A 26,413-nucleotide genomic window follows, 5' to 3' on the forward strand; every position below is an offset into this window, starting at 1 on the left:
AGGTTGGCTCCCTCCTCTGTCATGTTTGCAATGCATTTAATTATTGCAAAAAAGGCTTCCCCTGAAGTATGCAAGATACACTTGCCCACGCCTGATCCGGTAAGCCAGGGGCAGCGGGTCTTTTTGCTCTCTAGGAAGAGAGGCTCAGTTTGGCTGTTTTAAAGTTGTCCTTGATTTTGCAGGGTAGTAACAGAGAGTAAGATCTGATAATGACCGAAAATATACAAATAAATATAGTGGCGACTAGCCGCACACAATAAATCTACAGCCAATACCTATATCACTAAGTGTTCCACCCAAATACCCTTCATAAGAACACGTAACACATGTACACTCCTTCAAATCTTCAAAATATATATATCAGTGAACTATTTTGAAGATTTGAACGAGTGTTATCTGTGGGACCTTTACATGTGTAGTTACCATTTTCTGTGAATGAGTGTTTAGTAGGATAGACACATTTTGAAGATATTTCCTTATTGGTATAATCTCTCTGTGCAAGAGATCAGCGCTGTCTTTTTTTATGTATTGAATGACAGAAAATAGTAACAGGGTAATTATAAAGAATAAAAACAATATTAAAAGAGGGAAACAATAGAATAATAACACAGGGTAATATAAATGTGGTGGTCGAGTACTGATGGGAAATCCTTCCCTTACCTTGTCTCTCAGATACGAGTCAGGTTCTTTTTTCTTTTGGATATCCGGTGGTCAGGAGATAAATACTTCAATGAAAGGGACAAAGATTGATCAAACAACTTGATTTTATTGAGAATGCGGTAAGGATAGTTTTGGTAAGACACCGTGCCACTGACCCCTTCAGCTCAATAGCAATGACAAAATAATGCGTCTCATCAGCATAGAGCACAATAGCATTTAACATATAACATACACCTGGTGAGTATAAGGCACAATAGCGATCACATCTTCAATACACATTGTCTAATAAGGCACACTGGTAATCACATTTACTACTTTCAAGTTAACAATATCTGACTGGTGATGGTGCAAGAACCATCAATAATAACTCATCAAGACTCTTACGGTCACTACCGCGCCCACTAGAGGGCTCCTTCTTATTCAGGTGTTTGGGGTACCATGCTATTCCCTATGGGTCAGACGCCCCACTTTTAGCATCTACTGCTGAGTTAACTTGAATCACAGCGGTATCACTAACACTGAATGTCACACCTTCAATATTAATAAATCAATTCTTAGGTAAATCACATAACATTAACATCCATCTAAAACATTTGGTAACGTTACCATATTTTACACTCAGTCCTGGGCTGACCTGTGCACAGGAATTTGGTAGTGTTCCAATGTCCTGCAGAGGTTTCCATCAAGGGTTAAGTATTATAGTAGGAAGCAGGGCTGTTGCTCAGTTCAGCCACAAGATGGCGCTGTTCTCTCAACAGTCAATGAATCTCTATCAGCACACACACACAGGATATAGCTGAAACGACAGTCTTAATTGTTCCCTGCAGCCTGTGTAAGGTATGATCTGGGGGAAAGCTCCCAAGAAGGGAACAGTAGCCTTCCTTGTACAAGAATGCAATGTCAGTTTTGGATAGATTCTCTCATCACTCTTCCCTTTGACACTGGGGTGTGTGCAATACACTGCAGGCTAGGGTTTTACCTTGAGAGGCTTCTGTAGTTAGTGGAGACTGTCTTTGGCGCCACACTGCGTGCTCCCAGCTGTTCTCCGTCCGCTTTGCTGGCAATGCCACCAGTTCTGACAGCAGCTTATCTTCTCTCTGTTCGGCTGCACCTCAGCCCCCCTGGTTCCTTCCACCATGCTGCTCTCTCTTTCTTCTCCTTCCTGCACATCCTCTTCCTGTTACTCCCCCAGCCGATCAGGCCCTTCATCCTCCTCCTGTCAATCACTCCTGGTTACAAGTCTCCAGGAGCACAATTAACCCCATGTAGCCCTGCATTTTAACAGCGCTTATGCACTCCTCTGTGCTGTTCAACTGGGCTTTGGGGCACCACATAAGCAGAATAATGCAGGGTAATAACAGAGAGTAATACAGGATAATAACAGATAGTAATAACACAAGATAATAAGGTTTAGGTATGGTGGTGGGCCTCGGTTATTGAGGAACCAGACATGGCTGGAAAACACTGTGCAGTCGGTGGCCAATGCTTGGTGGGCGCACATTACATTGGTTTGGGCATTCTGAACCCATTTCCCTTCAAAGAGTCATATTGCGGATCGGGTGTATAGATTGTTCGGAGGGTCTGGGAATGACCTGGCGGTTTTGGTGCAATGAGTTAGAGGAAGAAGGGGTGTAATGAAGAATGATTTCAGGGACATAGGTCATAAACTTAAGGCAAGGACATCCAAGGTAGTAATTTCGGAAGTACTACCTGTGCCACACGCTAGTCCAGGGAGGCAGCGGGAGATTAGGGAGATTAATGCATGGCTAAAAGATTTGTGTAGGAAGGAGGGTTTTGGATTCTTAGAGCACTGGCCAGATTTCTCAGTCAGTTGCCATCTTTATTGTCAAGATGGATTGCACCTGAATAAGGAGGGGGCTGCTGTGCTAGGGGAAAGGATGTTTAGAAGGTTGGAGGAGATTTTAAACTAGGCTTCAGGGGGGGAGGGGCTGGCAAGTATTTATGGGATACATATTGAGAGTAGTAAGGAGGAATTTAACAAGAGTCAAGGGGGTGGAGGGGGGGAAAATGGAAGCATAACTGATAAAGAGAGGCCCTTTTTAAAGCAAAAATGAAATACCTAAGGGAGGCAATAGACTTAAGTGTATGCTTGCAAATGCAAGAAGCCTGACAGGTAAAATGGGGGAGTTAGAACTAGTACGAATGAATGGGCACTATGACATTATAGGTATTACAGAGACCTGGTGGGATGATACACATGACTGGGCAGTCAACTTGGTAGGCTATACTCTCTTCAGGAGGGATAGGGAGGAGGAGTGTGTCTTTATATTAAGCCAGAGTTAAAACCAAGTATTCAGGAAGCTATATACGAGAATATTGGTGATAATATAGAGGCATTGTGGGTGGAAATATCCAGCGAAGGAAAAAGTTCAGGGAAGTTGCTGATAGGGATATGCTATGAACCGCCAGATATTAGTACGATTGAGGAAGCCCAACTTCTACAGCAAATTGAAAAGGCTACACAACTAGGTCAAATCTTAATTATAGGGGATTTTAATTATCCGGACATTGATTGGAGTACTGAGACCTGCGGTACAGCTAGGGGAAATAGGTTTCTGAGCACGCTAAAAGACCATTACATGTCCCAATTAGTAGAGGAACCAATTAGAAACCAGAATATACTGGACCTAGTAATAACAAATAATGTAGACATAATATCAAATATTCAAGTAAGGGAAACCTTGGGAAATAGTGATCATAATATGGTCTCATTTGAATTTAATTTCCAGAAGCAACAATACAAGGGATCAACTAGGACTTTAAACTTTAGAAAGGCAAATTTTAATATTCTAACGGAGTCTATAAAGTGCATAGACTGGAACAAAGTTTTTATAGGAAAAAATACGGAAGAAAAGTGGGCTGTCTTTAAAATGTTGTTGGAAACAAACACGTATAAGTTCATTCCTATGAAAAATAAATGTAAAAGAATTAAGTCTAAACCAATGTGGCTAAATAAAAAGGTAAGGGAAGAAATGCAAAGCAAGAAGCGTGCATTTAAATTGTTTAAGTCTAAAGGATCTGAGGAGTTCTTCCATAGGTACAAGGAATGTAATAAAACATGTAAAAAGGAAATTAGATTGGCTAAATTAGGAAATGAAAAACAAGTTGCAAAAGAAACCCCAAAAAGTTTTTTAAGTATATAAATGGCAAAAGGATTAAAAAGAAAATATTGGACCACTAAGAAGTGAGATGGGTAAATTGATAAATGATACTAAGGAAAAAGCAGAGGTATTAAACACTTTCTTTTCTTCAGTATTTACTAAAGAGGAACGAATGGTAGGAATAGTACATAAAAATGGAAATAAAACCATGCCATTAATTAATACTTGGTTGACAGCGGAAGGCAACTGAAGAATATTAAGATAAATAAAGCTCCAGGTCCATACACCCAAGGGTTCTTATGGAGCTAAACTCATAATTAGCTAGACCGCTATTATTAATTTTCATAGATTCAAACTCATCAGGCTCAGTACCAAGGGATGGGCGAATAGCAGATGTGGTGTCGTTGTTTAAAAAGGGGACGAGATCACAACCAGGGAATTATAGACCTGTAATCCTGACATCAATATTGGGGAAACTAATGGAAGGTATATTAAGGGATGGTATTCAGGATAACTTTGTGCGCAATAAGATTATTAGTGGGAATCAGCATGGATTTGTGAGGGATAGGTCATGTCAAACTAATCTAATTAGTTTCTACGAGGAAGTTAGTGGGAACTTAGACCAGGGCAGCACAGTAGATGTGGTCTACTTAGATTTTGCAAAGGCCTCTGATACAGTGCCACACAAGAGGTTGGTTTACAAAATAAGGGAACTGGGTCTATGTAACAACATTTGTACTCGGATCAAAAACTGGTTAGAGAATAGGGAACAGAGTTTTGATAAATGGCACATATTCGAATTGGTCAAAAGTTTTAAGTGGAGTACCTCAAGGTTCCGTGCTGGGCCACTCCTGGTTATTATATTTATTAATGACCTTGGTGATGGTATAGAGAGTAACATTTATATTGTTGCAGATGACACTAAACTCTGTAAGGTAATACATTCAAAACAAGATGTAGCTTCTCTACAGAGGGACTTAAATAAACTGGAGGATTGGGCGGTCAAATTGAATATGAGGTTTAACATATATAAATGTAGGGTTATGCATTTAGGGATCAAAAACAAGAACGCAATCTATAAATTACATGGAATTAATGTAGGAGAATCTATAATAAAAAAGGATTTGGGAGTGCTTGTAGACAGTAGACAATAGTGCTCAATGTCAAGCAGCAGCTGCAAGGGCAAATAGAGTATTGGCATGCATAAAAAGGGGCATAGATGCAAGGGAAGACAGTGTAATATTGCCACTGTATAAATCGTTGGTAAGACCTCATCTTGAATATGCAGTACAGTTCTGGGCACCAATCTATAAAAAAGATCATTTGGAACTAGAAAGGGGTTAGAGAAGGGCGACAAAATTGATAAAGGGTATGGAGTCCTTAAGTTATGAGGAAATGTTAGCCAGTTTAGGCATGTTTACTTTAGAAAAGAGGTGTCTAAGACTAGATATGATTACAATGTACAAATACATTAAGGGTCAATACAGAGAACTTTCATGGGAACTTTTTACCCCATGGACTATACACAGGACACGCGGTCAATCCCTGAGGTTAGAGGAGAGGAAATGTCACAACCAGCAAAGGAAGGGGTTCCTTACAGTAAGGGCAGTCAAGATATGGAATTCACTGCCAGGATAGGTTGTGATGGCAGATTCAATATACATTTTTAAGAAAGGGTTAAACAAATTTTTAGCAGAAAAGTGTAAACAAGGATACGACCATTAATTAAAATGAAGAATAGTAGGGGATATAGGGTAAAAATAGGACTGCAATGTTGAGACTGGGGGGATTTTCACAATTAAAACAGATTGTCGGTTGCTTACTCTGGATCAATTTTAAATATAAGTGAGGGATCACAGGAGATCTAAAATAGGTTGAACTTGATGAGCTGGTGTCTTTTTTGAATCTCATCAACTATGTTACTATGCTACTATGAGTCAGTTATAATTTCAGAGCAAGTATCTTCCTTGTGGGACAGCTTCTGGTTGTTCTCCATTCAGCCCAGAGGGGTAGCGGGTTCTGCATTGCCCTGGATAATTGATCCTGGTTGAAGGTGAAGGATGATATGTCCACCTGGGTAAAAATGTTACCCACACTGTTTGATATCCAAAGGGTAGTTGACCAGTGTTGGGATATCCGGATTGGGCCTTTCTGCACTGTCTGCTGTTTTCTCCTCTACCATACAGTTTTTTGGTACCAAAATAAACTCCTTTATTTTGCCACAATTGCACCTGGTTTCAATTATTCAAACTTAAATGTAAGAGGGTAAGAGAGGTTATGTAAGATAAGAACATCAACCGTCGTTAAGCGTTTTATTTAATACAAAGAAGTGCTAAAATACTTTTAGGTTGATTAATTGAAAGTGAACAATTCATGTTTCAAATTCTCACCTACAGAACTTGTGCTTGGTATATCTTGTGAAGGTTTATCAAGTAGTTTCTGAAACACTACAAACACAATGGGTCCACCATACATAGAACCAGTTTGTGCTAAATTTGTATGCATTACTGCAAATCCATGGATTTTTTCTGAGTAATACATTATCGCAAATTAGAAAAATTAGCTTTCTTCCTCCAGGGGAGTCCAGATAGAATAACCTTTGCAAAATGTTCCAATTAACTTCCTATTGTTGAATAAATTCCCTGCACAAAGGCCTCTTGCCAGCAAAGGGCATGCATTATGAGTGAAACTGGGGATTACTTGACGGATTTCAAAACACAACAGGGCTATTAAAATGTCCTTTGAGTAAGGTACTACATGACGAAAGCTCTATAAGGTTCACATTAAAACCTGATTATAATCAGCCATATAGTATACACATCTGAAAAGCTCAGTTATTCCTTTCAACACTTAAAATGCCTTGTTCCCACTGGGAAACATTAATAAGGATGTAATATAATGTATTAGTGTAGCGCAGTAATGCAGTGTACCTGTCTGACCTCCTTTTAATCCTGTTACTTGCAAGCAAAAGCATTAAAATTATTTCACTCAATCTCATGACAAACAGATGAAAGGGGGGTAAACACAGAATGACTTAATCTGGCTGCTGGACAAAAAGGATAGCACTGTGAAATCAGCTTTGAGTGTCTGATTCTTGTACATCTGACAGGTAAAAGAATCTTTAAGACATAAAGAGGCTTTCATTTTTGTATATTTGTATGCTGAGCTGCCAGTTCATATTTGTATGCCTTTCTTGTGGTTTATACTGTTTCTTTAATATTTTTTTTTGTGCTTTGAGAGTCATGGGATCACACCGTTGATCTAAAGGGCAGAGGACAGAATCATGTAGAACGAAATAGGATAGTACTCCCCTCCACTGTCTGCTAAAACTACAGATGCTCGAACCAGCTGCTCTTTGATTCTTGAACTGGGTCAAAAAAGTCAGTTTGAAAACTTGAAAATTCACTCAACGTTTAGAACCTTGATTGAACAGGTTTGACAATCTTCACGCCACTTCTGGCACGTGCATGACTGTGCATATTCAATTTAAATTTAAAATATTAATATACAGTTTTGTTATTGCAAACGACGAACCTCGAATAGCTTACTGTAATCTTCGAACACAGTAGAGTTTGCAAAATACTATTTTTATCAATTAAAAAAAATGTTAATTAATTATTTTTATAAAATTCATTTAACGTGAATGGTCTGCACAAACTGTGATGTGCAAACCACAAAAGCGAATTTTAACCCTCAAATGCGAACTTTAAATGCAAGCTGCAAATTTTTAAACCAATGTTGAGATCTGGGTCTATTGACAATTGTACAGCAAACAGGTTTTGTACCTAAGAAATAGGATAGGATAGTACTATGAAATTCAAATTTTGAACTGGTCCAAAATTTTCAAGCATCTCTAGTCAAAACTCTGGCAACTTGTTGTGTTTGACCTACTGAATAAAGCTTGTGTAGCACAGTCCAGAATTACTTTCTAAATTTAGATAAAGAATAGATGAACAAAACTGTTTCATGAAATATTTGCCAAATTTGACTCTAAAGGGTGTATTTAATGAACTGCGGGTTTGAAAAAGTGGAGATGTTGCCAATTGCAACCAATCAGATTCTAGTTATCACTTATTTAGTACATTCTACAAAATGACAGCTAGAATCTGATTAGTTGCTATAGGCAACATCTCCACTTTTCAAACCTGCAGTTTAGTAAATGTACCTTTAAGTGTTCCTAGTTCTAACCCAAATAGACCACATAACAGAATGAATTGGTCCAGTTCATTTATATACTATATATTCAAATTAAATGGAAATTTGCAAATATAGTGCAGAATGACACTTCAGGGACTGGATCTTCACACCTCTGTAAACCTGTTTTGTGTAAAATGTTGCTGTAATATCACTCATGTTTTGTAAGTAAGAGAGCAATCTACTGACACTGCTTGGTAAGTGGAAATTCAATCTACAAATTAAATTGAAAGTATAAAGACACTTTTATACAGATAACTTAACCTCTAAATGTGTATTTAAATGAGGCAAAGTCCTCATTACTATACAAGTACCTCAAAATTCTGTTAATGTCTCTGGTTATGCTAAATAAAATGTGAAACATATAACAATGAAGACCGTTGACCAAATCTAATAAATCTATGAAGTCTGGATTTTAAACAGCAATGTCATCTTTGTTCTCCAGCCTTAATATTAATTGTTGTACTACTACCCATAACAAAGAATGAAGTAATTATGACATAATTATGACATCATTCAGATAATTATTTTCATATTTCTGTGATATAATGACTGACAGAGATGCACTCTCTGTTAAATTAGATGTATCTGGTGAATTTACATTATGATCATTTTTATATTAGTCATTCAGTCTTAGAATTTTCAGATGTAAATGATTTCATGAAATGATGACGTTTGGACGGGCTAAAAGGTCATCGCTTTCACAGCATAGTAGAAATGAACGCAACAAATCATAGCTCTTTTATGCTGTTATTACAAAATTACTGTAGTGGTGCCGTCGTAAAGTTTAACAATCAGTCATTTTTATGTTCAGTTTATTTTCCATCTGCTGCCATTCAACCTGTATGAGTTCCAGTGTTGCAGTGCATGATGGGAATATAGACATCTGAGTGACCATCTTGTGATGTCTGTGTTATTGCAATGCCAGGTTGCTTAAGAACATGCTGCCTTTAGTTAAGTAATTGCTGAATTACTGTTAAAAGAGAGGTGCTGTGACCTACCTATTGGCATGTGACATGACTGATCGCAGCAGATCCTATCCCCCGCATGATCATGTCCTAATTTGAAGGGTATATAACTTATATTTGGCCAAACCTATGGAGTTTGTATGATACCAATAATAACAGCACATGATTGACAATTTCCTGGGTGGGCAAAAAGCCTTCCTGTTTAATTTCCAGCAACAGACTGTACTGTTCCCTCAATGAATGTGGTGCCCTCCTACAGTACAGCTTCTTGGTAATCTACCGCCAATGTACTTGGAAATGAATTGCAAATGAGTTGGCAAAGAAAGGAGCCATATTGTGAGAAAAAGCAATAATTATGAAGTGATTGTACAGGCAATTGTAATATTTTTTGTTGCTGCACTTTTGCAAAACCCAAAGTGCTTTTATAAATCTATTGCAAGAACAATTATTATTTGTGCAAATTTGGAAATATTATTATGTATATCATTTGGTATCCATATATATTAGTGTTATATCTGTGTTACATATCTCCTATATGTGCATGAAAGTGGCTATCAAGGGTGGTCAGTAGAAAGTTTGACTGTGGTTGTTAGGATTTTGGTACAACCATGCAGGTGTCTAAATAATTTATTTAGTAACCTCTAATCATTACTGTTGGAGTACAATAGATGAGGTATAACCTGGATCATATGAGGACAATGCTAGCTGTGTTTGGGCTTCTATATCTGAACAAAGAAAAAACAGCATGAGATTGAGTACTTAGGTCAGGGGTCTGTATATTGGGGTCTCAATTGTTTAGCAGGCATATGGCATCTGTGCTGCACGCTGGGCAAGTAAAGCCTTCCCAGATTACTTGTCATATGGGTGTTGCACTAAGCCGATTGTTCCTGGATTGTACACTGTCAAATTGGTACAACAAAAACAAAGTCCTGGTGCTGATAAATGGTTTCAAGAAATTAAATAGAGAACACGGAACTGGATAATAGTAAAAAAAAAGAGTCTGTGGGCTCTTTAAGAAATCAAAACAAGAAAAAAAAGTGAACAGCGCTGGTAACTAGTAACCAATAATGGATGAGTTCATGAAGAGGTAAAATCTATAACATTTATTTAAAAACATATAACAAACAAATAATCAAATAAAAAACACAAGATATAATGTCACAATATCAAATCAATAAGAAGTAAAGACTTCACAGTAACATAATCCATATGACACGAACAACCGATACAGAATTGTACCTAAATCTAAAGGACCACCCAGGCATCAATATAGATATAGTATATCTCAGTCCTTATCCGCTGTTCACTGTTTACTGTCAAATTGGTGCTGGATAGTTCATTGGTCATATGGGCCTGTGTAACATTAGATTACATAACAAGATGGTCATTGGCTGGATAATATGCAGGCTACTGTGTTGGGCGTGGTCAGGCAATTGTCATCCCATTTATTATGTACACTGGTTAAATGTCTGATCCAACCAAGTTGTGGCAATATTGTCCGAGCAGGAGAATATTCATCGAGCACTGGTAATGTACAGTCATAGAACGATGCTGAAGGGAAAAATAAACCCTGTCAGATTTATTAGACCAATATTTCTAACTGTCATAGTATAGAATATTGATCCTTCAGGTGGCAAACGGCAAACATACATATATAGTCTGTGCCATTGCATTTGCTTAATTAAGGCAGCATATAAAAGGTGGTAAGGCTTTATTTACTTTCTTTGAATTGCATTGCAAACAATCTCTATAACATCATTGTTTTGATAACTGACTGCCTTTTATCCTCCATCTAAACTACTCCTCCTCTGCCTCAATGGACAAAAATGGTCAATCTTGACAAAATGAATTAATAATTAAATATAGGATCATTTAGGAATATGGATATATATATATATATATATATATATATATATATATATATATATATATATCTCCATATTCCTAATGATCCTATATTTAATCAAATATGTATATATATATATATATATATATATATATATATATATATGTGTGTGTGTGTGTATATATATGTATATAAATATATATATATATATATATGCCTGGGCACCATTCACTTGCACTCTACCTGCTCTAGCATACAAGATTCAGAGTGCACTTCACTCTGGAGCTGTTGCAAAGTAGCCCACATTTGCCAAACCAACTACTATTATTTAGTATGCCAATAAAACCTTCACTGAAAAAATGCCATATTATTTGTGTATTGCATCTGAAATAAAGAGGACTATGGCTGCAATTTATGGAGAATTCATCAAGATAAAATAATGACATTCATTTATGAAACTTGCTCTCTTTTGGCCAACAGTTTGCTTGTGATCAATAATGTTAGTAGCATGTTTAGGTGGGTGGATTATGCATTTGACAGAAATTATTATTGATTGGTGGAAGTTGACATGATATATTGTAAGAAATAGTAGACAACCACAGTGTTTAATATACAAATGTAACTTTAAGTGTTTTCTGGGCGAGGGGTTGTAAGGCTCACAAAGACCTGTCGTGCAAACTCCACAACCAAACTCTACACATTTATAGATTCTCCTGCCATGAATACACAATTGGTATAAAGTTACAAGTGACATTTAACATAGAGAGGATTTCAGAATATTTCTAACGCTATACTGGATTTTGAATAACTCAATAGTTTACGTATTTCAAAACCTTTACTGTAAACCACTGAAAAAAATGTAAAGAGAAAAATTTTAAGCTTAAAATGGACCAGACTTGTTTGTGTAAGTTTTGAAGCCCTTAGCACCAGAGCCTACTATTGTCCCTGCAAATTTCTAACTATGGAAATAAATTGTGATTGCATTTGTAAAATGTTCTTTGTGATTGGATATCTTAAGTTCTTGTATCTTCTTGTTTCAAATTTCAATTCTATTGCTGTGATTTATCCACTTTCAGCATCATCATTTATTTATTTATATATATATATATATATATATATATATATATATATATAGCGCCACTAATTCCACAGTTCTGTACAGAGAACACACTCACATCAGTCACTGCCTCATTGGAGCTTACAGTCTAAATTCCTTAACACACACACACACACACACACACAGACTAGGATCAATTTGATTGCAGCAGATTAACCTACTAGTATTTTGTTGGGTTGTAGGAGGAAACGGAGCACCTGGAGGAAACCCACACAAACACGGGGAGAACATGCAAACTCCACACAGATAAGGCCATGGATACTGCATTTACTTCAATATGGCAGCATGAGAGCTATTCAGATAGCTTTCAAAATGCCGATCTGACACCACCATATTGTACAATAAATGAGAGATATTTTTTAAAAAATAGTTTTCTTGAACTAAAGTTTATATTCTTCTTTTTTTTTTAAGTGTCTCATCCTAGTCAGCATTATGAATAAACTGCAAATCACTGAAAAAAATGTTGAAACCAGTGCTTTATTGAAAATGCCTTGAAAACTTTGTTTTGTCATTGTGAGAGCTCTCTGGCAAGTGATCAGTAGTTAGAGTTCTGTTGTTGCAAGTTCGACAAACATGCAAAGTGAAGACTGCTTGAGAAAACATTTACAAAAAGGCCTTCAACAATGCCAAGTTTATTTGTATTCGTAGTCCCGATATATATAGATTCTGAAACCAGCTTTTGACAAACATTCATAATAAACATAATATACAGATGGTGGACAATGAAAAAATACCAAGAAAACCATGAGCAACGTGGAAAGTTCTCTCTATTAGTGAGCTGGAAAATTCCATTCAAGATCACCTTTCATTTCAACTCACTTTCATAAATGTTCCTCACTACATTCTCAAAGCAGTGCTGTGATGCGGAGTGTTATAAGATTTAGACTTACCTCTTAAATAAAACAAATTCTGAAGACCAGGGGGTATATTTACTAAACTGCTGGTTTGAAAAAGTGGAGATGTTGCCTATAGCAACCAATCGGATTCTATCTGTCATTTTTCATTTTGTAGAATGTACTAAATAAATGATAACTAGAATCTAATTGGTGGCTTTAGGCAACACCCCCACTTTTACAAACCTGCAGTTTAGTAAATATACCCCCTAGATGTGAAATCCAATCAAAGTTGATTAGATTATTGTTGGGTTTATAGGTTATTGCAATTGGAAAATGATTTCTATTGGCTCGTGCTTGTGATCACCTTCCACAGCAATAATAGGCACCAGTGAATCCAGGATAGATTAAGCTGTTGGTATACTTTATGCAAAGTATGACACAACATTATATCTATCAGTGTAGATGAAAGAACATTGGTGAGGCAGCTGAGCGATACTCAGCTGGCTGACAATATTGGCCCGGAGCAGTAAGGTTTAACTTTCCACTTTGCCGAGCCAGTCTTCACAGATATGCAGAGGGCAATCTACCTTTCAGTTCCATTTAGTTCAAAAAATAAAAATAGTTTAAGATTAAATAGTATTTTTTAAAAAAAATTAAAAAATGTTTAAGAACCTTTATACATTAAAAAAAAGGATGTTTGAGTGATTTTAATCTGTTATTGTTATACTTGTTAAATAAGGATTCCCTATGTAAATACGAATTTTACTAACGGCAGTGTTTTCGCTGACGCTAGTTGTTTTATCTCTCTTTGATGTATAGTGCAAAATTACAAAAAGTCCAATTAAAGTCAAAAACTCCTGTTTTTCCCTGGGATTAGAGCATCTTGCCTGTGTTTGATTGGACATAGTGCGTTGAATGAGGGTGAAGGAAAGACTCCAGCCAATGACACTGATTTCCTGTTACACACAGACCAATATGTACATTGAAATACCTTATACAGGATATGTATTGATTGGCTGTGTGGTCTATACTGTTCTGGGGAGGCTTTCAGAGACTGTCTGGACAACTATACATTTAGCTTTGGAGTGGAAAACAAGTCAGACAACCCTAAAATCTTTCTGCAATTGCTCATACTTAACAACTTTTTGGAGTTGGTGTCCGGGAGCCACCCTGGGGCAGGTGGGTGTGCGGGGGGTGGGGCTCCAAAATTGCATCATTTTGACCACGCCCCGGTGCCGCTATGACGCAAAACGCGTCATTTTACAGCTGGGACGGGGCCAAATGCTGCGATTCCCGGCATTTGCAGCATTTTGGCCCAAATTCGGGCAGATGCGGGAGATTGCCACACTCTCTCGGGAGTCCGTGAGGCCCATCCAAAATGCGGAAGTCTCCAGGACATTCCGGGAGAGTTGGCAAGTATGCAATTACAATACACTTTGCCATCTTTACATGTTATTCTTTAGTCTATATTGAGTGCGTGTCTCCGCAATGCAGAGTAGTTAATCATGCATAACATTTGCTCCACAAAGAGGAAAAAGTGGATCTACAGACTTGGAGAACCTGTAAGAATCATTTTTTAGAGGGTCTGCACACCTCTGGTTTACCGATTTTATTTTGAGCATTCCTGTTCTCTGATCATTTTTTGTAAGACTGCATAAGGACTTAATAGGTCTCACTCTTATTAAATCCAGCTCCTGCATCCATTTTTCTGAGGTTTATAGGGGCCATTGTTTATTACCACCACCTGGTCATTGTTCATTATCAATAACTGTAAGAACCTTTATTTTTTTTATGGTCAGATCAATAGAATGTGTTTTGTGTAGTCTGTTGTTGGTACCATTTTCAGTTACCAATTTTTTTTTTTTTTTTTATGCGTTTTATCAACAGGTATATAAATATAAACCAGTTTAAATCAAAAGTTCACACCATGCTGTGCAAAGTCACAAACGTACCCAATACAATCATTTATTACTGAATAACAATATACAGCGTTGACAAAAAAGAGGGTCATTTATAAAAATATATTTTTATAAATGATCCTGGTATTAACTCTGTTTGGTCAACACGGTCTATTGTTATTCTATGTATACTTCCTTTTTTTGGACACCCAACAACGTCCTTTTTTACAACAGCGACTTACCTTAAAAACTTTTTTTACATACATTTATCAGCAAATTATAATGATTTTTGGCTCAGCGCCGGATTCTTTCAAATTTTTCGTTGTAATGTCTGATTACTGTATAAAGAGGCAATTTTGCTAAATATAAAAAATATTATAAGCTAGATGGCCCCAATAAAGATTCCTATTGGTAAATATGTAACATACTTTTCTATACTTGGGCTTCTTGCCCTGCAAAGTCCTATCAGACAATTTCAGGCACTTTTTCGAGAGAGTTTCAAGATTTTTTTTTTGAGTTTTTCTTAAACCTCCAGCAATGAAATACTTTTTCCAAGTCTCTTTCTCAGCATAACATGTCGTTCCATTTCACTACCTCTCCCAACGCCTTCTCATTCTGAGTAGCATTGCTGACATCTGCAGTGACAACTTGCCTTTTCTTGCGTCTTAGAACCCATTTTAATTCACGATTGCTTCTATCCTCTCCTTGTCGCATCAGCCAGCTCCCTGCACTCTCTTTCTTCCAGAACTTCTGCTTATTTCCAATTATGGTCACTATGAATGCAAAAAAAATGCATTTGTTGTTCTTCTATAGCTGCTCACAAAAATCTGGCTGATTTGTGCAAGTTTATAATTTACTGGAAACTCCGACTCAACATTTTTTTCCCCTTTATTTGCTTTGTTGATTGTTCTTTATTGCATCTTTTTTTTTCTTTTTTAGTTGCTAAATATTTCTTGCTCAAGTAATCACATAAATTTGTTCCCTCTTGGCAAAAAATGTCCTGTTCTATCTTGGGATTTTCCTGCGTGACTCACCTCAATATAACCTTTATGTGTTTTTTTTCCCTTAATTTCAAATACACACACTTTTTTCTTTCTTTTTTTTTTTTTTTTCCCTTTCTCTTTTCCGGCATTTGCTTGTTGCTGGGATAACTTGGTTCATTCCCTTATCACGAGCAGTTTTTCTGCCAGACTCCTGCATAGAAACTTTTTATTTCTGCTGATTGAGCAAACTAACTCCCCCACCCCCCTTAACTGATCATTTCATGTAGGTAGGTTTAGGATAGATTCTCTATTTGCAATAAGCTACAATGCAATCTTTTTTTTTTTTTTTTTTAATAGCTTTATTTTAATTGGTGAATTTCAGTGCTCGTAAAAATGTACAGATTGATAGCATTAATAAAGAGCTTCTTACAAAACTACAGGGAGGAAGCAACACTGCTCAACAACTTTCTCCTACACAACTTTTACTCGGTTGCTTTAATGTGCATTTTATTAAAAGAAGATTACAGTCGTAAAGGACCCACAGGGAAATGTTGTTGTTGGGGAACATTCTTGCGTCAAAATTAATCAAAATTAATATAGGTGTGTAATGTGTTATAATATAGATACATAGTTGGCAACAGTCTCTGTTTATCGGTTTGAAGTGTGTTTTGACAAAAACAAGGAGTAACTATAGGACTTGTCTGATCAGTAGTCCTTGATATAAGGATTACCTCATATAATGTTTTAGAAATATTAGTCTTTACAATTTTTACAAGTAAGAACACAGAATTTTAACTAACTGATTTGCTGCAACAACTGTGACTCATCATTATCATCATTTATTTTTAAGGTGCCCCAAAGTTCCGCAGTGCTGGACAGTCGGTATAACAATTTATACAAATCATACATAAAAACAGAGCTGGAATACTTAAAGGAGAAGGTGTAGACATGAAACAGAGTGTAGAGAGTGCCCTGATCGTGAGAGCTTACAATCTGGAGGGAGATGGTAGTACTCAGACAATAAAAGGTAGAGGTAGCTGGTAGTACTCACAGGGAATAGTACCATGTGGGGTGGGATATGATATAGTGAAGAGGTGGGTTTTGAGAAAGTGCTTGAAAGATTTAAGGTTGGGGGAGAGTCTGGTCAGGTGGGGTAGGAAGTTCCATAAGAGAGAGGAGATGCCTTGGAGGTGGGAGCGAGAGGTGATAATCAGGATTTAAGCAGAAGTGAGAGAGGGGATCTTGTGACAAAGTCATAGATGTATAAGAGAGAGGTGTTGCGAAGGCTTTAATGGTGAATCAGATCAGGAGAAAATCAAAGCAGCTTGCAGTAGTCAATAGCAATAATGAAATAATGAGAGAATTGATAAGCTTTTAGGTAAGGCCCTGAGTGATAATTTTGGCAAAGTTTTGAAGGAGAAGGTGGCATAAAAGTGCAAGACAATGAATGTGTGGACTAAAACTGAATCAGTTTATACCATGGTAGCTGCAATGCAGGACTGTGAAATCGTGATATTGTTAACGATGAAGGCGACAAGGGGAGCTAACTGCACTGGGAGGAGGCAAGATGATGAGATCAATTTTGGACATTTTGAGCTTTAAGCAACATTGAGACATCCAAGTGAAGACTAAAGAGAGGCAGTTGGACCCACTGGATGAAACAGAATGAGAGAGGTCATGGAAGGAGAGGTACATTTGTGTGTTGTCTGCATGTAAGTGGTAGGGGGCACAAAGGAGCATATTAAATAAACAAATAGATATAGAAATGGCGCTAGTGATTGATATAAATACCCCAAAAAAAGGAAAAAAGTCAGTAGGAAATGTTCATGAAACGGTGTTCACACAGCTAATCCTCTATGTCGATTGTAAAAAAGGGCATGTTAGTTGGCCAAGAGAAATAATATAAAGAAAGAAAACCAGAGCGTCAGGAACAGAGCCTTAAGGTTCCCCAACAGATAGTGGAATGGAAAGTAGGATGTGCCAGAAATAGAGAAGGATCATTCTGAATGGTAGGAGCACCGCAGTGCTGCAAGACCATTGGAGTAAAGGGTGTGCAGGAGAATAAGATAGTCCACTGAATTTAAAGCAGCAAAACTTAGCTGTTGGTCACTTTAGTGAGAGCAGTCTCTATGTAATGTAGAGGGCAGAAGGCTGGAGGAAATAAGAAGAGAGAAAATGGGTTAAGCAGTAGTGCTCAAACTTCACAAGTAGGGATGCGAAAAATAGGGATGTATTGAAGAGAGAGCAGAGGTTAATAGGTGTTTTCTTGGGTTTAGCAGAGATAATGACATGTTTTGAAGATGGTATGGAAAGTGCCATTGGGAATGGACAGGTTGAAGAGGTGACACAGATATGGATAAACATTGGGGGGAGGGAACAAAGGAGTTGATAGGGAATCGATTGAAGGGGACAGACTAAGGGAGAAGATAAAGAGAGGAGTGCCAAATCCTTATCCCTCAGTGATGGGAGATAAATATGTGAGTGTAGATAGGGGAGAGGAGAGTGGGTATTTGTTTTTTGCATCTAGAAAAAGAAGATTTTTTGACACATTTTGCTTTTGAGGAATGTGATAAAGTTAAGAGTAGTATGGGAAAATGGAGGGGGTGCTGGTGAGCAGAGAAACATTTGAAGATGGCAGAGAGACCACAAGGGTTGGCAGAATTGGTAGATTAGTGAGCGAGATGGCATTGTAGTAAGAAGGCAGGATAAATATGTGTAGAATAAGTCAGATTTAAAGTAACATTTTCTGTATTGACACCCAGCAGTACAGGAGTTTTTTTTGCTTGCTATGGGACAGTTTGGAGTGCCAAGACTGGGGTTTGGATTGACAGAAATTATTGAAAGTGGCTGGAGCAGCCTCATCTAGGGCTGCGGTGAGTGTAGAGTTTTAAAAATAAATAGCTGCATCTAGGCAGGAAAGGGTAGTAATAGTACAGAGTGGTGCAAATGGAGCTGAAAAGAGCATTTAGGTGTTACTGTGTGCACGTGAATTTGGGTGCAGGAGGAAAACTGAGGCAGTAGGAAAGGAGGTTGTTGTTGAAGAGTGGGAATGACTAGTTGGAGAAGCTGGAGATAGATGTGGGAGAACACAAGGAGTGTCCATCATGATGGTTGGGAATTAATTTCCAATTGGAGAGAACAAAGTAAGCAAAAGGAGTTTAGAGGCAGAAGTGTCAGTAGGGTTATCGATGGGAATATTGTGACCTCCAAGAACGATAGTCAGTGAATCAGTGGATAGAAAGTAAGTGAGCCCTGTTACAAAGTTATCATGGAATTGGGAGACTGAACCTAGGGGACAATAGATTACTGTGAAATGAAGTTGGAGAGAAGAGATGAGTTGTTTGGACTTCGTAGGAGGAGAAAAGGAGGGAAGATTTTGGGGGAATGACTTTGGAATTGCAGCAACGAGAGAGCAGGAAGCCTACTCCTCCACCTTGATGGCAACCATGGTGAGGAATGTGGGTGAGGAGATAGCTGCAAGGGAAGCAGTGTCAGACGAGAGAATAAAGTTTTATTATTGCAAAACGGATGAGGAAATTAGAAAGGAATAGGTCATAGATGGATGTGAGATCTAAACAGATCTAGCATTCCAGAATGTTCAGGGAAAAGGAAGAGAGGGAGACAAAGAGATGTGAATGAGGTTAAAAATTTGGAGGAACATTTTGGGATGAAGTAAGAAGGGTAACTGAGTACTGGGGATTGAGTTGGGGCCAGGGTTGAGGGAGATGTTGCCTGCAGACATGAGGAAGAGATGGGTGAGAAAGTGGGTGAGGGAAGCGGATATGTGTGTGTGAAGTATGTTCCACCATGTGTACAATGAAAACAGTTGATGGCTGAGGGAGCAGAGCATTGAGTAGGTGCAGGCAGATAAAAGGGGATAGTGTGGGTAAGTAATGAATGAAGCGGTTGAGCTGAGATGTTGGAGGGGATGGAGGAGTGTGGATTAATGTATGAATGAAGAAGAGAGCAGTAGATACATAGTATTAGAAGAAAGGGACTATAGGGATTGCAGTAGGATAGATGAATTAGTCAGTACAGTAGAAGGAGGAAGTTGGAAATAGGCAGAATACTAGTCAGGAGTGACAGAAACAGTAAGTGGTTACACATAGTCACTAGAAGTGCAAGTGTTAGTAACCAAGGTGAATACCAGAAACTGTGCACCTGAGAGGGGATATGTGAGGGAGTGATAGTGGGTGGAACATGAGATCACAAAGATCATCAAAAATAAAGGTAATAACTGTCTATTGAAGTAAACAGTTTATTCAGAAGTGTCAAATTTACCAGTCATGTAATGTAATAATTTTTACCCTGTTCTCCTTTTATTCAATTCTTGCTAGAAAGAAAACTGCATCATACATTTTTGTTGCGCCCCAGCATTCCTTGTTATAGGAACATTTTTATAAAGATGTCACTTTCTTAATTATCACCTTTTTGCAAGCCAGTGAAGGCAAAACACACCTAGACACAGTGATAACTTCATACAAGCAATGTGTTCTTATTTTCTTGCCTTTTTGCTTTTATTTTTACATACATCTAAGCATTATAATGTTACTTGTTCTTCAGGGGTTTTTTTTTAATTGAAAAAATAAATTTCCTTTTCTTCAAAGCAAAGTATGTTTTATTTTTAGACACCATTTCATATAATTATTTGTATGTTTTTTTTATTATCATGGAGGGACATTTTTCACAATAGTCATGTTTCAAATGTATTTCATTTTATCAATAAATCAGCTTGGACACAGTTCTTCAGTATGATTTATTGAAGGTGAGTATTTAAAATAGAATACAATGATATTATACTTATGGGGGTATATTTACTAAACTGGGGGGTTGAAAAAGTGGAGATGTTGTCTATAGTAACCAGTGTCTAGTTATCATTTAATTAGTATAGTCTACAAAATGACAGCTAGGATCTGATTGGTTGATATAGGTAACATCTCCACTTTTTCAAACCCGCAGTTTAGTAAATATACCCCATGGTATTATGCTTTGCCAGTTGTGGATCAGTCCTGATCTGCAATGGACAAAAATGGGTTGTAGTATATAGATAATGGTGGCATTTTACATCTTTCTACTATGAAACTGATTGGCTCTCTAGGAGGATGAGCTTTTCTTTGAATATTTCCATCAATAAATGGTAGTAATCTGCAGAAATTCTTTTTATTTTACTGAATGTTTACAGAAACTTATAAGTAAACCAATTTTAGTAAACATGGTATTCTGTTAAAGGAATGTCTACCAAATAGGTCCACTAAACCTCCAAGTGCTACCAAGGGACACAGTTAATAAGGCATACTTGAAAATATTTTGTACCTCAGTGCTGCTTGGAGAATATGTTGTGCCCCTCTTGTTTGCATTTGGCATTTGAGTTTATTCTCAAAGCTAATAAACATCCAGCATTGATATGATAGAGATTATATTATTGTAACTAACTGTAGCAATTTATTGTCTATCCAATACGTAGAGCACCACTAGAAGAATGTTCCTTTAGGCATCCATTCACTTGAGAGAAGAAATCCTAAGACAGATGCCAATGACTCATTTGGCATTTCTGTTCTTGGAGCAGCAAGCAAACGTATATCTCAAGCTGCAGGAATTGAAAGGGAAAGGAAACAAAGAGAGCAGGTGTTTTGGATACCTGCTTAGCTCAGTCAGTTTCTCAGGAATAATTACTTTCAAACTTTATTTCAATAACTTCTGAATATACTGCTAATATCACCTTTATAATGTCTCCACTGTTCATCTTACCTTTCTGAGCAAGGCAGATTAAAAATTGACCACTGGTCATTAAAGGCAAACTGCAATAACATAAAAAAAAGCTGCCCCCTTCCCCAATAAGTGGCAAAGTTATGCTCCTTGTAGAATAGACTTGGCGTATTCTACAAACCTGAAGTTCGGATAATTTTTATAGTTAAAGAGCCTGATAGAGTGTTGGATTGTTCCTGGTTGTATAAACCTTGTTCGACCTTGTCACAACCACCTTGGCATAGAGGGGGTGAGTATCCTGTGTCCCCTTCATATTGACTAGGGCTCAAATTTAATTTATTGCAATGCCTGTGCATTAATGATCTTGTATAGTGGTTGAGGGTGCTATCCAAGTTAACACTGTTCTGAAGTGGGGGAGAAAATGTTTGAGGGTATAATAAAGTGTAGAGGGTATATTTACTAAACCACAGGTTGGAAAAATTGAAATGTTGCCTATAGCAGCCAATTAGATTCTAGCTATCATTTATTTAGTAGATTCTACAAAAATGACAGCTAGAATCTGGTTGGTAAAGGCAACATCTTCACATCTTCAATCCCGTAGTTTAGTAAATATACGGTCATGGCCAAAAGTTTTGAGAATAACACAAATATTATTTTTCACAAAGTCTGCAGCCTCAGTTTTTTATGATGCCAATTTGCATATACTCCAGAATGTCATGAAGAGCGATCAGATGTATTGCAATTAATTTCAAAGTCCCTCTTTACTATGACAATGAATTTTATCCCCAAAAAAAAAATTCCACTGTTTTTCAGCTCTGCCACAAAAGGATCAGCTGACATTTGGTCAGTGATTCTTTAACACAGGTGAGAGTGTTGATGAGGACAAGGCTGGAGATCACTCTGTCATGCTGATTGAGTTAGAATAACAGACTGGAAGCTTTAAAAGGAGGGTGGTGCTTGAAATCATTGTTCTTCCTCTGTTAACCATGGTTAGCTGCAAGGAAAAAAGTCAGTCATTATTGCTTTGCACAAAAAGGGCTTCACATGCAAGGACATTGCTGCTAGAATTATTGCACCTAAATCAACCATTTATCGGATCATCAAGAACTTCAAGGAGAGAGGTGCAGTAGTTGTGAAGAAGGCTTCAGGGCGGCCAGCAAGTGCTCTAACCGTCTCCTAAAGTTGATTCAGCTGCGGAATCAGGCACCACCAGTACAGAGCTTGCTCAGGAATGGTAGCAGGCAGATGTAAGTGCATCTGCATGCACAATGAGGTAAAAACTTTTGGAGGATGGCTTGGTGTCAAGAAGGCCAGCAAAGAAGACATTTCTCTCCAAGAAAAATGTTAGGGACAGACTGATATTCTGCAACAGATAAAGGGATTGGACTCCCGAGGACTGTGGTAAAGTTATCTTCTCTGATGAATACGCTTGTCGGGAGAAGGAAAGGTGAGCTCTACCATGAGCCCTGTGTCATGCCAACAGTAAAACATCCTGAGACCATTCATGTGTGGGGTTGCTTCTCAGCCAAGTGAATAGGTTCACTCACAATTTTGCTTAAGAACACAGCCATAAATAAAGAATGGTACCAAAACAACCTCCAAGAGCAACTTATCCCAACCATCCAAGAACAGTTTGGTGGTGAACAATGCCTTTTTCAGCATGATGGAGCACATTGCCATAAGGCAAAAGTGATAACTATGTGACTTGTGGATCAAAACATTAAAATTTTAGGTCCATGGCCAGGAAACTCCCTAGACCTTAATCCCTTTGAGAACTTGTGGTCAATCCTCAAGAGGCGAATGGACAAACAAAAACCCACAAATTCTGACAAACTCCAAGAATTGATTAGACAAGAATGGGCGGTCATCAGTCAGTATGTGGCCCAGAAGTTGACTGACAGCATGCCAGGGTGAATTGCAGAGGTCTTCAACAAGAAGGGTCAACACTGCAAATATTGACTCTTTGCATAAACTTAATGTAATTATCAATAAAAGCCTTTGACACTTATGAAATGCTTGTAATTGTACTTCAGTATACCGGAGCAACATCTGACAAAAAGGTGTAAAAACACTGAATCAGCAAACTTTGTGAAAACCAATACTTGTGTCATTCTCAAAACTTTTGGCAATGACTGTTTCGCTAAAGCAGGCCTGTCCAACCTGCGGCCCTCCAGATGTTGTGAAACTACAAGCCCCAGCATGCTTTGCCAGTAGACAACCTGTTTATATCTGTTCCAATAACCCGATGAACATTGTTATTTTGGATATATTTATACCTATTTAAATCTATACCTCCGTAACCTACCTCCAACTGATTACCTATATTAACACTTTGCGGGACATTTATTAAATACCTCTCGGTATTACTACTGCCCCACATGACAATATTGGGTGTAGTTACCATCTAATCAAGGTATTTTTGGATCATCATCTCTATTGTATTTTTACTAAAGAGACACTGTTCAACGAGTCCAGGAATCGGAGTGACTTTTTACCCGCACTTAATCATAGTGGTTTTCATACGGAGATTCACAAGGATCAAGAACTGATTTGTGCTTTTTGAGCTCCTTTATAAATATACCTGGCTGGTTAAAGGAATGAGCCTGATGTAGTTTTCACCATTTACATTGCTCTTTGAGGAATTCATATCTGGATTATTATAGGTGCACCTATATTGTCGTTAATATCCTCAAGAGATGGTGTTTAATATCATTTAATATCATGTATTTGTTTTAATAAATTATTTTTATAATCACATTACAGTGCCAGTGTTTTTATGATCTGAGGACGTACTGCAATTTGTTCTTTTTATTGCTGGAAGGGCATGCTGGGACTTGTAGTTTCACAACATCTGGAGGGCCGCAGGTTGGACAGGCCTGCGCTAAAGCTTTAAAACTAGTTATCAGTCTACTTATGTGTGAAAATTCCCCTTGCAGATTGGTGAATTAAAACACAGGGGCATGGTGTAGAATATATATTCGTACGCTACTGTGCATTTCAGCTTTTTGGACCATCTTGACACTATTCATAGACTTGCGAGGGGTTGCGTTTTGTTTGTGATGTAGTTGATGCACTTACTGTCAGGAATTAAATAAAACATAAATGAGAGTTTAATTAGCAGTATATTATAGATAATGGAAAAGATTAATTGATGCATCACACTTTCCATTTAATGCTTTTTTTTATCAAAGTTTCCTTGGTAAAATAATTTATGAAACATTATTTGAGAATACAATGGTAATTATGCAAATACATTAAAACTACATTGAGGGAGCTACTATGCAGACTTTGATCAATTGTCTGGACACATAGGGGTATATTTACTAAACGGCAGGCTTAAAAAAGTGGAGATGTTGCCTATAGCAACCAATCAGATTCTAGCTGTCATTTTGTAGAATGTACTAAATTAATCATAACTAGAATATGACTGGTTGCTATAAGAAACATTTCCATTTTTTCAAACCCATAGTTTAGTAAATATACCCCAAAAGTTTTTATGATGGTAATGGTAATATTTTTTGCACATTCATATTTCAAGATCCGTATAACCCAAAATAAGTCTCATCTCAAGGGATTGTGCTTAACTGGCGTATGCATGTCCTTGGACGTGAATGCCTCTAATCTGCTTCTTGAACTACAAAAGTCTACAAATGTTAGATTTGTGTAGTTCAACACTGGTGCATTCTTAGTGATATAAATTTTGACACACAAAATTATGATGCGCAAACGAACAATATATAAAGTGAAGTTTAAGCCATATCTGCACTCAAAATCAAAATTTAAAATGTGTTAATGAAATAAAAAAATTGATCACAGCAAAACTAATGAATTACAAATAGTCTATTATTATTTTTATTGCTTATTTATTTAGTGCCACCATATTACGTAGTGCTGTACAGAGAATATTTCTCATTCACATCAGTCCCTGCCCCATTGGAGCTTACCATCTTCCCAAACACATAAACACACACACACTAGGATCCACATTAGTCAGCAGCCAATTAACCTATTATGTGTTTCTTTCTTTAGAGTGTGGGAGGAAATCAGAGTACCCGAAGGGAAGGCACACAATCACAGGAACTGGTCTGGCAAAAATTCCCTGGTCTTGCAGTAAATACAAGCTTATGTCTGTTTACTCCTTGGCCAGCTAACATAATTCCACACAGCTACATAATAAATACCGCTATCATCTAGGAGCTCATCTTCCGCTTTTAATGGTGATTTACAGAAATAAAATACATTTCTATTTGCAGAAATTCAACTAATTTCCTTAAATGCACCTTAGTGTTTAACATAGGGTACTCCCACAGTAATCCCATCATTTTGGATCTTAGAACTTTCCGTAATACCACTCTACTCAACCTTTTTTTGGGTTAACGGGTCTAGCTGGAAATACGTATGGTGGAAACAGTAAGCTAGGTTATTTATAGAGCTAAGAGCAAAAGAGATCTCAGTAGTTTAGAAATTACAGCATCTGCACATTTTTTGTGCTCTGTGCAATAAATGCATGTCTAACCCCAACAAACTTCTGGCCTCTCAGCAGCCACCAATGCTAGTGAGAGCAGAGTGGCTTCAGACTGGCGGGTCTCTAAACATGCACTAGACAGTCAAGGCCATTGTAGAATCCTTCACCCCCCTGCAAATTTAAAGATGTATTTGGAACATTCCTCGTGGGTTCTCTTCAGGATCACCTGAAGAGTATAGCATGGCTCCAGCAGGGAGGAATACAGCCATTGCCAGGAAGGTCTTCTGCTTCATGACCCTAGCCCCATCCCCATATAAAATAAAAACCCTTCAATGCGCCGTCACTTAGTGGGACAACTGTCTCCAAATCAGAAAAAAAGTCCTTTGATGCAAGACTGCGGGACAGTCCTCTCAAATCTGTGCTGTTCTTTCCTACCTGTTCTTTGACAACCTGCTGCTGCTGATCTCTTTTCTTCTTTGCAATTCTGGATTGTTGGGACCCTGTTTGGAAAAGTTATAGGTATTAGTCATCTCCTTGGAAGCTGAGCAACAAGGGAACATACTATGACTTCTTCCCACCCATCATTGAGTCAATAGCACCCACATGTAATAATAAATA

This window comes from Mixophyes fleayi, chromosome 4 (assembly GCF_038048845.1).
Source record: "Mixophyes fleayi isolate aMixFle1 chromosome 4, aMixFle1.hap1, whole genome shotgun sequence".
In the NCBI taxonomy this organism is placed as follows: Eukaryota; Metazoa; Chordata; class Amphibia; order Anura; family Limnodynastidae; genus Mixophyes; species Mixophyes fleayi.